The sequence below is a fragment of the Dromaius novaehollandiae genome, chromosome 12 (genome assembly GCF_036370855.1).
Source record: "Dromaius novaehollandiae isolate bDroNov1 chromosome 12, bDroNov1.hap1, whole genome shotgun sequence".
Lineage (NCBI taxonomy): Eukaryota > Metazoa > Chordata > Aves > Casuariiformes > Dromaiidae > Dromaius > Dromaius novaehollandiae.
The window spans coordinates 3,381,102-3,396,195 of record NC_088109.1 but is presented as its reverse complement, the minus strand read 5'-3'; the positions used below and the strand labels follow the sequence as shown (position 1 = coordinate 3,396,195).

General features: G+C 38.8%; 1 long non-coding RNA gene across 1 annotated transcript in view; it reads right to left on the bottom strand.

Moving 5' to 3' along the window:
* Positions 1–9,459: 9,459 nt before the first annotated feature.
* Positions 9,460–15,094, bottom strand: part of LOC112986200 (uncharacterized) — a 40,948-nt gene continuing 35,313 nt past the window's right edge. The window contains exons 3-4 of the long non-coding RNA XR_010391189.1: positions 10,127–10,243; positions 9,460–9,542 (exon numbers count right to left, since the gene is read on the bottom strand). This is a non-coding gene — a long non-coding RNA (uncharacterized LOC112986200). The remainder of the gene's footprint in view (positions 9,543–10,126; positions 10,244–15,094) is intronic.

Genomic DNA, 15,094 nt, shown 5'->3' with positions numbered 1-15,094 from the left:
GCTGCCCAGAGCTACTGAGCTCGCTCCACCCCGAGCAACCAAAGCCATGTTGAACACACTGGAACCCAAAGTAACTGGATGCATTAGAAACAGGGCTTTGGTTTTGCTGAACTGGATTTAACATTACTCTCCAAGAAAACACTTAATTCTAGGGCTCAGCATTTTTGTTCATCCCACAGATATTCTCTTATCAGATATTAATATCTTTAAGGCACTTTAGCAAACAGAAAGTTTTAGGCAAATACTAAGTAACAGTGTGCATACATGTGATTTAAGTTTATAACTGACACTAAACTAAGACCAAAACACGATTTGACAAGATCAGAAGAGAACGCTGAGCAGTGTCCAAGAGGCAGTTTCCAAGAAAAACCTGGACATGGTAACATAACTATGCTGATGTACCCGCAAAGACGTCTTTCCAAGAACCCTCCAATACCTTGCTCAATATTCAATAAAACCTATTAGTACAATCACTTTAACTTCTAATATGCTTTGTCTTGTACATCACTGGGTCATTATGCTTTGTGAACACGTTGTCACTATTTAATTCAACTAGGTTTGTATCCATGGCAATGCTTAGGAGTAGACTAAAGAAAAAGGAATGTAGTCATAGACCAGTAGCTCAGTAACATATCAAAAAAGGAAAAAAGATCCACACACCAGAAACCCATTAATGAAGTGAGAAGAAGCAAACAGGAGCTAGGAGGATGCTAACAAAATAATGGAGAGTTGCAATTACAGCTGTGAGGGAGGGCAGAAAAGAGCAGGAAGCTGCGTAACTGAAGCTAGCCCCAAATGAGGCAAATCTTGTATTTTTAGGGTTACTTGTGTTTAGTGGTCACTTCCAACATTCAAGTACACACAGACAAACTTGGAGGGAGCTGCTGACCATCTCCTCACCAAAACAGGTCTGTCAAAACGAAGCACTTATCTGCATAAGTGTCTTGTGCAGCCTTACCTTCAGTGGAACAGCAAAGCAGCATGACCCTTGCTTTCTCAACAAATTCACTTATGTGGATTTAAAAGGTTTCGAACCTAGGTAGCTTCTTCACAGGATAACACAATTGCCAAGAGTGTAGCAAGGCCCACACTAAAAACCATGCTTGTGTATCTCTTTCTGTAAATAATCCCCCCTAGCAGACAGAATGACAGCAATACCAAGCTGTAACCATCTTTACTACGTAATCATGACTAATCACTAGCACCCCAAGACAAAATCCCAGGTTGTGAATCTACACAACTCTGATGCCACTCTTTAGTAAACTATCAGGAAGAGGCTTTGATGAAAATCACCCCAATGGGAAAAGTTTTTGAGCCATTTTCCACAATTACCATAGGCTGTAGTGGTTAATGAAACACAAACTAGCTGTTACTGACTCTCTCAGCTCAAAATCAGAGCTTGTTAATGACCTCCCTTTCTAACGATACATTACACCCTCCAGGTTTGGATTTAGAGAGACTTCTGAGTTAAAATAGATTAATACCAACCCAAGATATGCTATCACATTCTTATGCATACTTCTCAGGTACAGAGTGCAATTTAGAATATACAAATTGCCAGCCACTTATCCCCATTTCTAGCTAAAATGGGTTAACTGTTTCTCTCATAAGGCAATACATGCTCTCTAGTTACAAAAAGTGCCAAACCTGCTGTGCACAAGAAAATTAACTAGTCAATCTGTTTAGAAACTTGTATAGTTAAAATTTCTTCTGCCTGAATGCTCTTTAAACAGTAGATCTCAAATCAGTTAAGCAAAACTGCAGAAGATCTTGTAAACCAGAGCATCTTTGTCTACAGTAAGATGCTACTGCATTAACTAAATCACTTCTGAAATCACTTTAGCTACCTACTTAAGATAATTCTCTCATACGGATAAGACTGGAGTACAACTTCTTGCATCTTCCTTAAATAAAGTGGCCAAAGTCTGTACTTCCAACAAGTCATCAAGAACAGAAAACATCTGTTGCCTCAACTATTTAATTGACTGGAGAACTAGGAAACATTAATTCACAGTGGCAGCTGAACATATGTGGGTTACCATTATACACATTATTAGGTTAGCTTCGTATTTTACTACTTTTGCCACAATAGACAAACTCAATTTGACTATGTAAACATAAGGGCTATCTTGGAGCTGCAGGAATGATCTTGTGAGAAGCTGGAAAACATCAATTTGGACAAGCTATTTCTTCCACTAATGCATCGTAATGTAAGATAAAAGATGTATGGGCTAAAGGTGGACTAAAGCTTCTTCAATTTAGGAATTCATCCAATACCACATTCTTCTTCCTTATATCTACAGTGTACTTAAAACCATTAAATATGGTCCTGTGGTCTCTGAAGCATATAATTACTACAGTAAAATACGAAAGCCCCTATTCATCTATGTTGCAAGCTCTACAGGCTACCAAAAGGGCTATGCCCTGTGCTACGTTCTTTCAGGATTTGTCATAAAGTTTAATTGTCCAAACCAATCAGGTAGATGAATCAAAATATGCACTGTTACACCACCTACGTGCAAGATTTTTAATGTTACAACAAGAATACCCAAAGAAAAAGGTAAAATTCACCCACTATTCCAAGGGCAGCAAGCAGGCACACTCAGTGCTGCTGCAAGTGTTGGAAATCCCTTTTATGTAGAGGGATGTGAAATAATAGAAAAAAAAATGGCTCCAGCACCCCTCATCCAGTGCACATGTGACAGCTGATATGCTGAATCCCCCTTCAGGAAATTATCAGTAGTCTCCCTTGTAACTTTTTCAGGATCTGGGGTTGGTCCACAGTGAGTTGGACCTCCAAGTAACAAGGAGGAAAGTAAAAAGAGATTAAATTAAAAACATTTCTTGCCACTTAGTAGTGTACATTGTTGTGGTTTGTTTCGTTTTGTTTTTAAACAAACTAAATACAAGCAGAAGGTTGAGGACTTTCTCAATATAAAATGTTATGATGTACCTATTAAACAGATCTTTGCCATAAGTACAAAACCATCCATCAGAGGACATCACCTCTGGCTCTCTGTCACTCTGGAATGCAATAGATCACTGCTACAGGTAGCAAAGCCAACAAAATTACTAGAACACAAGTAATCCTTCAGTAGAGCTGCTGCTTAGAAAATAATGATTTATGCTTGCAGTTTACAGCCTATCCGTGTTTTGTAACATTGCCTGGAGCTAAAGACCTCTCAGGACTGTTCCTGTTGGGTTTTTCTTAAAGAGTAGCTGTTGTAGAAACCTGGGAGGGGAGGAATTAACAGCAGAAAACAACCTGAAGTCCCATTACGTGTGCTTATTTTCACCTCTGTTTCTGGTTGACTGCTAACTATATTTTCTCCAATAGAAATAATTCCAGCCATCACTGAGTCTTAGGATATCTGCAGCTGCCCCTTTCCTCAGTCAGTGAGTCCACAGCATGCAAAATATTTGCTCAACTCCTTACCCAGGTATCAAACCCAGAACATCACAGTAACATGAACATCTGCCTTAGAGTATACAGGGTCACTAATTACTCACCTTCCACCATCTCAAAGAAAGAAATGTAGAACTTAAGCAGGGGTGGTGGCTTAGTCCCTCAACACCAGCACTAGGACAGAATTCACTCCACAGGCTCAAGTTTTTCCACACAGCTAAATCGCATACAGATGTGCAGAAGAGATTAGGAGGAGTTTTGTATGGCCCTCTGATCCTCACGTGCTGTTTCTTCCAGAAATCAGAGCAGGAGCAGAACTGTTCAAACTAGCTTCAGAACTATAAAAGAATTAATTCTAACAAAGGAGCAGCTTATGAGACTTCAGCTTTTCCCCAGTACGTCCCCATTTGTGGGGAGTAATATAGGTAACAAGTCATAAATTGTCCATGCAAACAGAATTTCTCCTGTGATTCTCTCCAGAAGCTTTAGGGTCACATACCACTTACTAGACTTCAAGATATAGTCTAGATTAACCAAAAAGACCATGATATCCTTATTTTCACTTATTCAAAGATAAGCACACAGCATACTTATCCCTTAATTCTTTGCAATGCTCTGAGCTACCAGACCAAACTGAATTAGGTCTATTGGATGAATTAATCAGTTCTACTGGAAATAAAAACAAAATTGCACTCTCTGCTTTTCAAAATTATTACCAAAACTTGGGTTTGCAAACCAAAAGAATGGATGCCAATCAATTATAATTTGACGTGTTCTCAGTGAAAATTTTCCTTTTCTGTTCAAAGGAAGGAGCAAATACTGCCCAGTCCACCACCATCTCCTCCCCCGCCCCCAAAAGGCCCTAACACTCATCAGGATACTGCTGGAATCATTCAAATTGCAAACCAAGCAAGAAGGATTTCCTACACGTCCTACTAAATCCACAATCTTCCAGCTTTATCAGCATTCTATTATCTCTGATTCTTGCCAGAACTTCTAGGAGCTGCTCTTTCCAGTAAAGCTGTGTTCCAAAGGTTATATTTCAAGCAAGTACAATTTCAGCTCCCCCCCCTCCTTTTATTCCTAGTTTAACCTTACTTTGAGCATATCTAACTGAAAGTGGGCAATTTTAAATGCAATAGGCAGCACTTCAAACATGACTTCTGAACTTGGGCACAATTTGTTTGGGTTTTGGTGAGTGTTTGATGCAACCTGGTCCTCTGTGCCATGATGCTTGGAAGGAGTAGTGCCCAGGGGGGCATAGTTTTCTGTGGAGTGGAATGGCTTATGGCATACGCCCAGGGAATTTTTGTGAGGAGATCTTTTCTGGGCCATTTTTGAGACCATACAGAGAATAAAACAAAAGGCTCAAGCCACACTTTATTCAGACAGATAGGTCAGATAGCTTCCAGGATGAAAAATTTAACTGAACTTAGAGTTAGCCATCAGTATGCCCAGTTATTTTACAGTACATTCACGTGAAGGCAGAGGGATAGCTCAAGAAACAATGTTAAATCATCACACTCCAAACCATATATCACAGCCCTCAGTCAATTTGTGAAGGCACGGGTGATAAATTAGTAAGCTTAGACTACAAAAGCACTTTCCAAATATAGCTGGAGACCTAGGTCATTGTCTATAGGAATAGAGTGTGGCTGAGAATTGTGTACACGCATGAACTTAAGAATAGTACATAGCTGATTTCTAAAGCTACTTAAAGTACCATTGCTTTAACGTTACTGGCTCCTCTGTCTCTTTCAACACTAAATAAGCAACTGTAACACGTGACTGTAAGCGATTTAATGGTTTTCCTTTTTCAGTCTTTAAAAAACAGAGCACAATTTATTGCAGAGGTGATAACTAGTATATGTAGCTGGGTTGCATACACAAGTAAGAGTTGCTACAGTCACTCCCTAGTGTTATCGTGTGTGTTTGGGGGGCGGGGGGGTCCCCTCCATGAATTCCCATTTAGTATCTTTCAGAAACAAGATCAGTGCAGTGTCACAGAGCATGCTGAGAAATATACTAAAACCCAAAGATGAAACCACAGTCCTCGATGGCAGTGGCAACGCTGCCAAGATTAAAGCAAACTGAAATTGGGCTCCCTCACTGTGTTCAAGGACAGTGAAAATGCACAGAAACAAGAAAAAAAACCAAACTATTTTTTCAGAAGAAACCTTGGGTACTTCCCATTTGGGATGCTTCTGTAGCTTTATTTCAACATCAGCAGGCATCTACAAGTGCAGCTCACTTGAACTGCCTGCTTTTCTAAGGGGTTATTTTATTTTAGACGCATATTGTCTTTCTTCCCTTGCTACTTGCACTTCCATGGGCTTTCTCTTTATGTAGCTCATTAGAATGGCAGTAAGACCACCTAGAGATGTTCATCAAATCTGTAGTAACAAGGGAGGTTCAGATTAACCACTCTCAGCTTGCTCCCTCCCCCCCCCCCCCAACTCATGTTGGGTTTTATACAGCAATTCAAGGGAACTTCGTAACATGCAATCCCCTTACGATACCTTATTTTGTAATTAACTAGCAAAAGGATGTTCCACTACCAGGAGAGGTGACCGTGGTACTCAACTTGTGCCTAGGTTAGTAATTCTTCTCCAACTATGGGTGGAGATGAGTGGAAATCTGTGTTTTAACTCCATTTGAAGACTCAGGAATAGTTAATTTTGCTGCTCCTCTTACCACTCAAACATCACAACAGCACACTTTTCACTAAGATGAAATTAGCTGTAAAGCGCCAGGAAAAGTGAATCTACTCACAATGAAAATAAAGTAATGACTGGGAGAACAGAAAGGTACACAACCGCACACAGAAAACACTGATCTGAACCACCACTAATCACCAAACACAACATTTCTGGAAATATTTATGAACTGGTCAGGGACATTATGCCCAACTTAAAGTACAAAAGCAGCTTAGGTGAGGTATAATATGTGGGGTTATTTGTCTCCAGAACAAAATATTTGATAAACCTAAACCATTGGCCAAAACACAGTATAGCCAATTCTGCAATCTGTCTATAGTTATATAATAAATGACTATAAAATAAAGCAAACAAAGTTTAAATGAACAGAGTGTTTATGCTAGCCTGCAACAATGGAAATGGTCTAGGTCAACTGCTTTGCTTTCCAAGTATTTTGTTATTCAGATTGTCAGTCAACTAGCATCCAGTCTGCAATGGAGCTAGTCAACATTTATCATTTAAACACATTTTTGTAAGAAATGAGTCTTTCAAAAACAGTTATTATTTTTCCAAGCCATGTTAGCCTTGAACTTTATTTGCACTGCATCATAGATTTACTTACAAGCTTTAACTGGTATTGAAAAATGCAGGAAACTAAATATGCAAACTGTCATCAGAATAAAAGCCACTTCTGTCCTGTTAGACTGTGTGTGAAAAATAGCTTAGTGTTATTGGTGTACTGTGGACAGAATTTGAAGAGATGCTTTCCCAGGGTTTTCAAAGTATTCTTAAAAAAATCAAATATTACATTGCAAAATTTCCCCTAGTGTCACATCATTGTAAAGGATTTTTTTTTAATAAATCATTAAACAGCCCCAAATTCTCCACCTTAAAAAAAAAAAATTTTTAATCCTTCATCTATTTCAGCTTACTTTGCAATAAATGGTTGGTTATTATCCCATTCCAACAGCAGGAATATATAACCTGAAACCAACCTTTCACCTAAAGAAACCACAAGTAACCTATTTCAGCATAGAGAAGGGCAGTTAGTATCTGCACCACTGCTCCTGAGCTTTGTTCTTCCCTTTCTCCTCTCCTTTCAACACCGATCTGCTTATAAAACAAACAAAATGTTCCTGCAGTTACAATGTTTCCAAATGCACTTTCAACATTTTCCTTTGTGGTGCTTTGTTCCTCACCACCTGCTCAGCTGCTGATACACTTTTATGTACCTGCAGCATGCGGGTCACACGCAGAACATGCCAGGCAAGCCTGGGTCAGAGCAGCAGACAGAAAAACCTGCTTCTAAAGATAAGCCAAAAAGAAAGCATTTTCTCTCTTCCCTGCAGTTTGGCTTATGCCCTCATTAAAAAAAACTGGATGAAAATAATTTTCTAAATTCAAGCCACTTAGAGAAATCTCTTACCTGGGACCAAATCCTCTATTCATCATTATGGACCAGTGCCTTAAGGTTCCACATTTAACAAAGTGCATCTGGTTTATTTTTTGGTGGGGGGGGGGGGGTCCCTCCTTAAAAGGAGGAATTCTAGCAGTTACAATAATTTTTGGTGAGAACAGAGGACGTTGTATATAATATTTCAGCTATGCATCCTGACTGACACTGTCATCTAGTTAAGACAAAGGGCTACTTTACCACAGTTTGATCAGTTGCCAACATATGCTTCCTAACTGGTTCTTCTGGCTATGAATTAAGGAAGTTATATGTTCTGGTCTCTTTAGGAAAAAGAGGTTGTCTTGGATTAGAAAATCGAAAGCAAGATCAGGAATGGGGCAAAACTACTGGGGGCTACGAAAGCCTTGTATTATGTAGCAAAAGTTTTCTTCTTGAAGAATTTCACTTTAAAAACATGATGATACTAGGTTCCAGTTTAACCTTCCTTAGTCAGACAAAGATATAACTAAAAGCTGTAAACTGCTCAGAAAATCCAAGCTGTTACTTGTTAACAGTCTTCACTTACAGAAATACACAAAGGTTTTTACGCACAGAATTTAAATCTGCACAGCACTATTAAAACAGACAAGCATTAAACCCATTCCAGAGATTTGGAAACAAAGACAAAGATGATGCAAATTAGGAATTGCATCCAGATAGAAACCATCAGTAGAACCCGGGAATCCTGACCAGATCATTGGAAGCACCATTGCACGCACAGCAATGTCGGTAGCAGCCTGCTGACAAGCAGTGCGCTTAGGCTGATACAGAGGGATCTCTGATACATTATGGATGAGCTGCTATTGAATTTTATACAAAGTAGCACAAACCTGAAAACATAATGATAGGATTTGCACTACAGTTTTCATAACACAATGAAACTCATTAATTAAAAACTGATCATTAACAATCTTTGCAAGTGCATGAAACAACTATTTAAGCAGAGACAATAACCTTTAAGGGTCTACACAATTTAACGTCCATGATTTTGCACTTCCTTTTGATAACCAGTTCTTTCTGCAATTAGTGTCAATGCTGTTAGAAGTCAGAGATGAAAACACTTCTCCACACAGAATATTCTTTGTGTAAATCCATTAAATACATCGTGTTTAAAGGGGAAAAATATGGAGAATGAAACAGAACATGTCTCAAACAGAACCTGATTTGTAAGGCACACTAGTTAGTGGATCTTTACTGGCTTCATTTCAAAACTCTTCCTCCACCAGTCTCCCCAACACAGGTAAAATATAGGGAGGGAGTTCAAATGTCCATATTTTCAAATCTGCCTGGCTAGAGCTGAATTCATCTTCTTTACAATAACGAAGGAGGAAGGGGGCATTGCCACTTGTGCATTCTAGAATCTATTCTTTCTCAAATATCTTTGGCTATTAGGAAGTAAATTTAGCTACTGATCTAATTTGTTTCAACTTATAAGTACTGATACCCAAGCAAACATATGTTGAACAGGCTGGTTAAGAATATTTAATGAGAATATAGTTACCGATTTGTAAATGAAAAGTGCAAATGTGGCAGTTGCCATAGATCCTTGTAATTCCTTGCTGGCACTGAGCCCAGCAGGGCTTAAAAATATGCAACATATTGATGAGAGCAAGGCACAAAAAATTTGAATATTGTGTGTAAAACTTGCTGTGAAAATACAACTCTGCATATGGATCTTAATGTAAATTGTATGAACAAGACAAAATAATTCTGAATGCATTTATGTATGCTTTGTGCTGATGGGATTAATGCAAATATTACAGTCACACCATAAATTCACAATGAAGTGAATGCCTACAGGCAATTCAGTTTCCTGTCCTTGGTAGCTGTGAACAGAACTGTGTTCTGTTCTACACTTGTCAGCAAATGAAATGGTGAAGAATAATCTCCTCTCTTGTACTTACCTCCTTGTGACATTTCTGCCTTGGAAACAGGAATGCCCTTTATTTAAGGAAAGCCACAGAGGAGGCACATCATGTTCTCATTCCTGGAAAATAGAAGGAAAGCAAAAGAGTTAATGGGCCCTTATTTAATAACAGCAACCTTAAAACCAGCAGAATTTAAGCCTATTGCATTCATAGGTTATGAACTGTAGGGTTTTTGGTTTTTATTTTTTATTTTCCTATGATTATCATACCTGTTTTTGTAAACTCTTGCCTCATTTTCCTCTCTAGCCTATCTTCCAAACAAAGTATGAAATAAAGATTTTGCCTGTTGATACCTAGTAACCCAAAAAACCAGCAGGCATCGCAAGACTGAAGACAAAATTAGACATTTAAACAAGCAAGTATTTCTAAACATTGCACAGACAACACTAGTTCTTTTATTATCCTGTGTGGTCACACACAAGGCATACCTTCCAATAGATTCTTAATTCCCCCAAACTTCAGTCATTTTAATGTCTTTCTCTTTTCTTACACTGGTATGAGTCACAGTGATACTATTTTACACAGAGATGAAAACCAAAATGGATATGGTTGACCCCTAATTTGACACAACCAGTTTAATAACTCTGAGCCCGATTCTTTCGGTGGATTTAGCATTTTAGTTTGGGATTAGATTTTCATATACCTCAGCAGCAATAGCAAGCACTCAGCATTTCTTCAAGGCACCTCCCGTGCCCAGAAATTGAACAGCAGCCACCTGCAAAGCAATTGGTTTGTGTCTCGTCCAGTATCGTCAGAAATTCTACAGAATCAGAAAGCATAAAATCAGGTTTGCCAGAATACTTTTTATATTGCCTTAATCTCCTGACTAGCTTGCAAGTACTTGGTTTACTCACTATACTCTGCCCCATGCACTGAACGCAGCACTGTCTAGTGGAAAAAGCTTAGCTTACAGTCACATTATTACAGACTCGTAGAGTCTGGTTAGTACACAGGAACTGCAAAGGGAAGTAGATCACATCGATAGGAGCTACAGAGCATTTATCATCACCTCCTAGCAATAGTCAGCTCATGAAACTAGGATTTTCAGAGACTTGGATTTTGGTCACGTTCAGTCAAATTTTCAAAAATACAAGGAAAACACAAGTCTTCAGTTAGCAAGGTTCTTCTATGAATTTCATATCTCAGCTTTGAATTATAAATGTACTGCAAATAAAAGTTTGTAGAGTTTTAAAGGAGGGACAGAACAAGATATTTCTCCTTTTTATCATTCCCAGAAATTCCAACCATGTTAGTGGAAATTCTCCCCCTTCTCTCTACTCCCCAAATCTGTCTATCAAATAAATAAATAAAACATCAACACTAGGCACACACAAAATGCAAGCATTCTACCTGAACCTAAGTTGCTTGAATTTGACAAAGCTATAAACATTTGAAGATTTTTTTTCTAAAGTTTCAGAAAACCTCAACTACACACTCTTCTGTTTACACTATGAAATATGATAAAGATATAACCATTAGGAATTAATGAAATATGACAGTGAACATAGAAGACATCACACCAAAATATAAAATCATTGAAGAGTGAAAACAGGAAAAAAATAATTACATTTTAAAGAAATACTTCAAAAAAAATACATTATTTCACATAAATGTTATGTGACTGAACTGAGAATGACTTCTGTCCAAATCCCTTTACACACACCCATGTCCCACAAAGACCACAAGAACTCCCACAGGGACATCGGCATGGCTCCATCATCCATGGCTCTCCACACCCAACGGAGACATGGAGCAGATCCTGGGGCGCACAGGCCCACAGAGCAGATCCTTAGCTGTGCATGGTTCAGCAGCTCAGTGGCAGCAAGCACTCTTAACGGGAAAGCCTTCAGGTTAAATAATCAATCTTCTACTTTCTCAGCTATGATTGAGAAGAACTATAAAGCATTTAAGATTTTTATGTGTTTATAGGTATTTAGAATAATGTTTACATATCCTAATTAAATTTCTATAGTCCCTTCCAGTTTCTTTCCACAGGACTTCTCTTTTCATCCATGAATGGTTACATACCCATTATTAAAGCTGTTTACAAACCAAAGTATTTGAGTGTAGCTATAAAACCTTTACAAGAAGGAATGATCTAATACAGGATCTGCGTGGCTCATTAAGAATCTGAGGAATTACCCTGAAGAAGTGTGACTGTTTTATAGAATATTATTTGTGTAAAAAGCATTTTATTGATTTTTTTAAATTACACTGGTGTATAAAATGCCAATCAAAACAGCCAGCAAAGAACAAGTGAACAAAATGTTGGAGAACAGGCACAAATTATGAAGACAAGGGCTGAGACATCAAATGAGTTAAAACCACACAGCATCATCTAAGGAAAAGATTACTTTTCCCACAGGCAATAACATTTATCACAACTATCTGCTTGAGTCTACTTCCACCCATAACATCAAGTTCTTTCAAAGTTTACAGAACTTTAGAGGATGCTTTCATATGGATGATTTTGCCCAAGCAAAATAGCAGACAAATTTAAATGGCATTTGCTACTGGTTCCAGTCAGTTCAGGGGAGATCAGCCTAGCTTGCTTTCTTCAGGCAACAGGGTTAGCCAGCGCTGTGTCTATGAGGACTCACGCCATTAATTTCACAATTAATTTGCACAGAACTTCTCAGGTCAGAAGCCACTTTCCTTATAATGACAAGGGAACTGGTTACCTGGAATAGGCAGAGAAACTGATGTTATAGTTACTCACTCTACCAAAGAGAAATAGAACCATTGACAAGACTGACTTTCATGTATTTGTTCTTGTCTTCTTCGTGGAAAACTAACCAACCTTAAACCAGCCACCTGACTTCCCATGGTTATACATATCTTAGGTTTGCTCCAAACCAATTCACACCACAGGGTCCTCTCTTTGCCTTCCCAGCAGTCAGCACACCTAGTGGAAGCAAAGTCATTCTGTTACTTCAACATCCATTCCACCAACCCACATTTTTCCTGGGAAGCTCATTTATCTGGCAGCAGTGACATGCATCACTTAAGACACTTCATGTCTCCTCCTCTACTTTCCTCTCACAGGAGGTCTCTTTCAGTGCCACCTACAACCTCAAGACCCTCTCAGCTGACCTATTCCCGGCTGCATTTAAGGCACCAGGATTACCCAAATGGTTTCATCAGAGTGGGTAGCCATAAGAACGGTGTGAAGGCAAGGCAGACTGGAGTAGCAGCAAGGCAGACACACAAACGTTCAGTTGCTATGGTGATAGCTGTCAGTTAAACTGTTATATCCATCACTCTGATAAGCATTGGAATTTCAGATGGAGCAGAACAACTGCACATGCTGTGCCCCACTGCTTGAGAGCAAGCAGTGTTTCAGGGGCTAGAGGCACAGAAAGCTTTTTGCATGCTACAGAGCAGATCTGCTGATTCCAGGTGCCAGAGACAACTCTCCCTGAGCCTGGGACTTCCAGGGCAGGTCTGGTTCAGACCTCTCTCTTCCCACAGAGGAGCCGTGCTGCCATATAGCAGCGACTTGCACTCTAGACTAGGGTCATCACTAGCTTGGTCAGCAACTATTCTCAGCAGATCTGTTAAAGACCACTCCACCCTTCAGAAGCACATGCTGCAATGAGATCATTAACCAGGTTCACTTTTAGCATTAAGAGGGGAAAATCCCACAAAGTATGTGCCACAGCATCTGGAGAAATGGGAGACAGGAGAGTGGGAGGAATCTCCCCAGTCTCCCCTTCACTTGCTACAACTTGCTATCCACTTTACACAGCAGAGAACAGAATCTGTTCAGTAACTTTAGCAGGAAGATTTGTGCAGGTGCTAGGCAACTATTTAGCAACATAAAAAAAAAAATCATTTATACAGTCTGTCTGTCTTCAGCTGTCAGTTTTCTTCATTAGCTTTGGAGTCTAAAAAGCCCTCCGATTCACTTAACATAACCATACAATCCTTTTCATAGTAGCCGACACTGACATTACATATTTAACATTTCTACTGCTCATAGAAAAAAATAGATTTAATGTGTTTAAGGTGTCAGCTTTAAAATGTAATATTCCCAGAATTCTCCTATAGTATCTTGACATAATCAACCGTATATGAATAAATCCATGATCATCTTTAAATCTTTTAACAATCTCCCAATGGCATACTAGGTGTCTCCAGGCCTACGATTCATCTTAAAATGTTAATCCAATATGAAAACAACTTTAAAATACATAAACGATTGTGCAGTGACATAGCAAATGACAGTAAATCAGAAAACATCAGTGCTTCGTAATAGCACCTTGAGGGCTGCCCAGCTTTCCCAGGGGTCATGCGGGATTGCAGCACAAGGTTTGCAGTTCAAATCTAACCCAGACTGGTTGCAAGCAAGTTCATCCAATCAATCCCAATTGAAGCCCATCTATCATTCAGATGGAAAAATAAAAAAGCCCAAAGAACAATTAACAAGAAAAAGAACACTGAGGGTCTTTTTTTTTTTTTGGCCATTGAAGTCTTGCAGCTTAAGCGTGCCCCAGCTGTTTCAAGCTTTTAACCATCGTTAACAGTATTATGAACTTTTATTCAAAAACGAGCAGGTCTAAACTAAGGTTCTCATCAGTCTCTTAAGTTCTGCATCACTGAGAAAGGAAAATAAAAAAACAAAAAACAAAAATTGCAAGGCACATGCTAAAAATCCGAAGAGATATAAGGAATACCCATCTACATTAAATTTTCAGTTCCAAATACCAGCTGCATGTATTGGCACACTTTCAGGTTTTGTTGGATAAACCTACATAAATGCCACATGACATCTCTGAATCCTTTTTATTGTATTTCTCAAAAGCTATGCAGAGGAGCCTTGCTGAAGTGAAGAACAGGGTGATGCATTTTGAGATAGCAGAGAATATATCAGAGATGAGAATATTGTGAAGGAAATAACACCTGCCCACTCCTACCAAGCAACATGGGAAATTGGGTGTATGCTGGAGTACCCAGTTGGTAGTGATTACAGTTGTTTAGATAAAGGATCTTTCCTGATTTGACATACATAATCAAAAAAAATAAGCAGCTTGTAGGCTGATCCATTAATGCTTTATTTATTTCCACTGTATACTATAAAACAGGCACCTGGCCATTGTGCCATGCAAAGCTATTTTATAAAAGAAGAGATCCATGTATTTTAATCTCCACCCTAAAAACAGATCCATACCTGTACTCCAAGAGTACAAACTAGCTAAATTTTTTTCAAACCAGCTCCTCTCTTACAGACCAGATTTTAAAGTTTGTTTTTCAACGGTACTTCTGACCTATTTTAATTCTGAATGTCATGGAATCAGCTAACTATTTCTTGTGTCACAGTCAAAGGGACTTTGTTATTATATCTGTCATCATCCATGAAGGTTATTATTTGAACTTTTGGAAGGTGAGATACTCTTTTTTTCCTGAACAATGCATTGGAGAGCAAATATGAGCTTTTAAAGAATCTCATGTGAGGAATTTTGCAGAATTCTCAGCAATAATTTACTCTGCACAGAAAAGCTTTCACCTGAAGAGTTCAGAAGACACAACAGCACAGTATCCCATCGGCTCATACATTTCTTCCAGCCTCTGTCCACCAGGCTCCGGAAGCAAGTGTGACCTCAGTCATCTC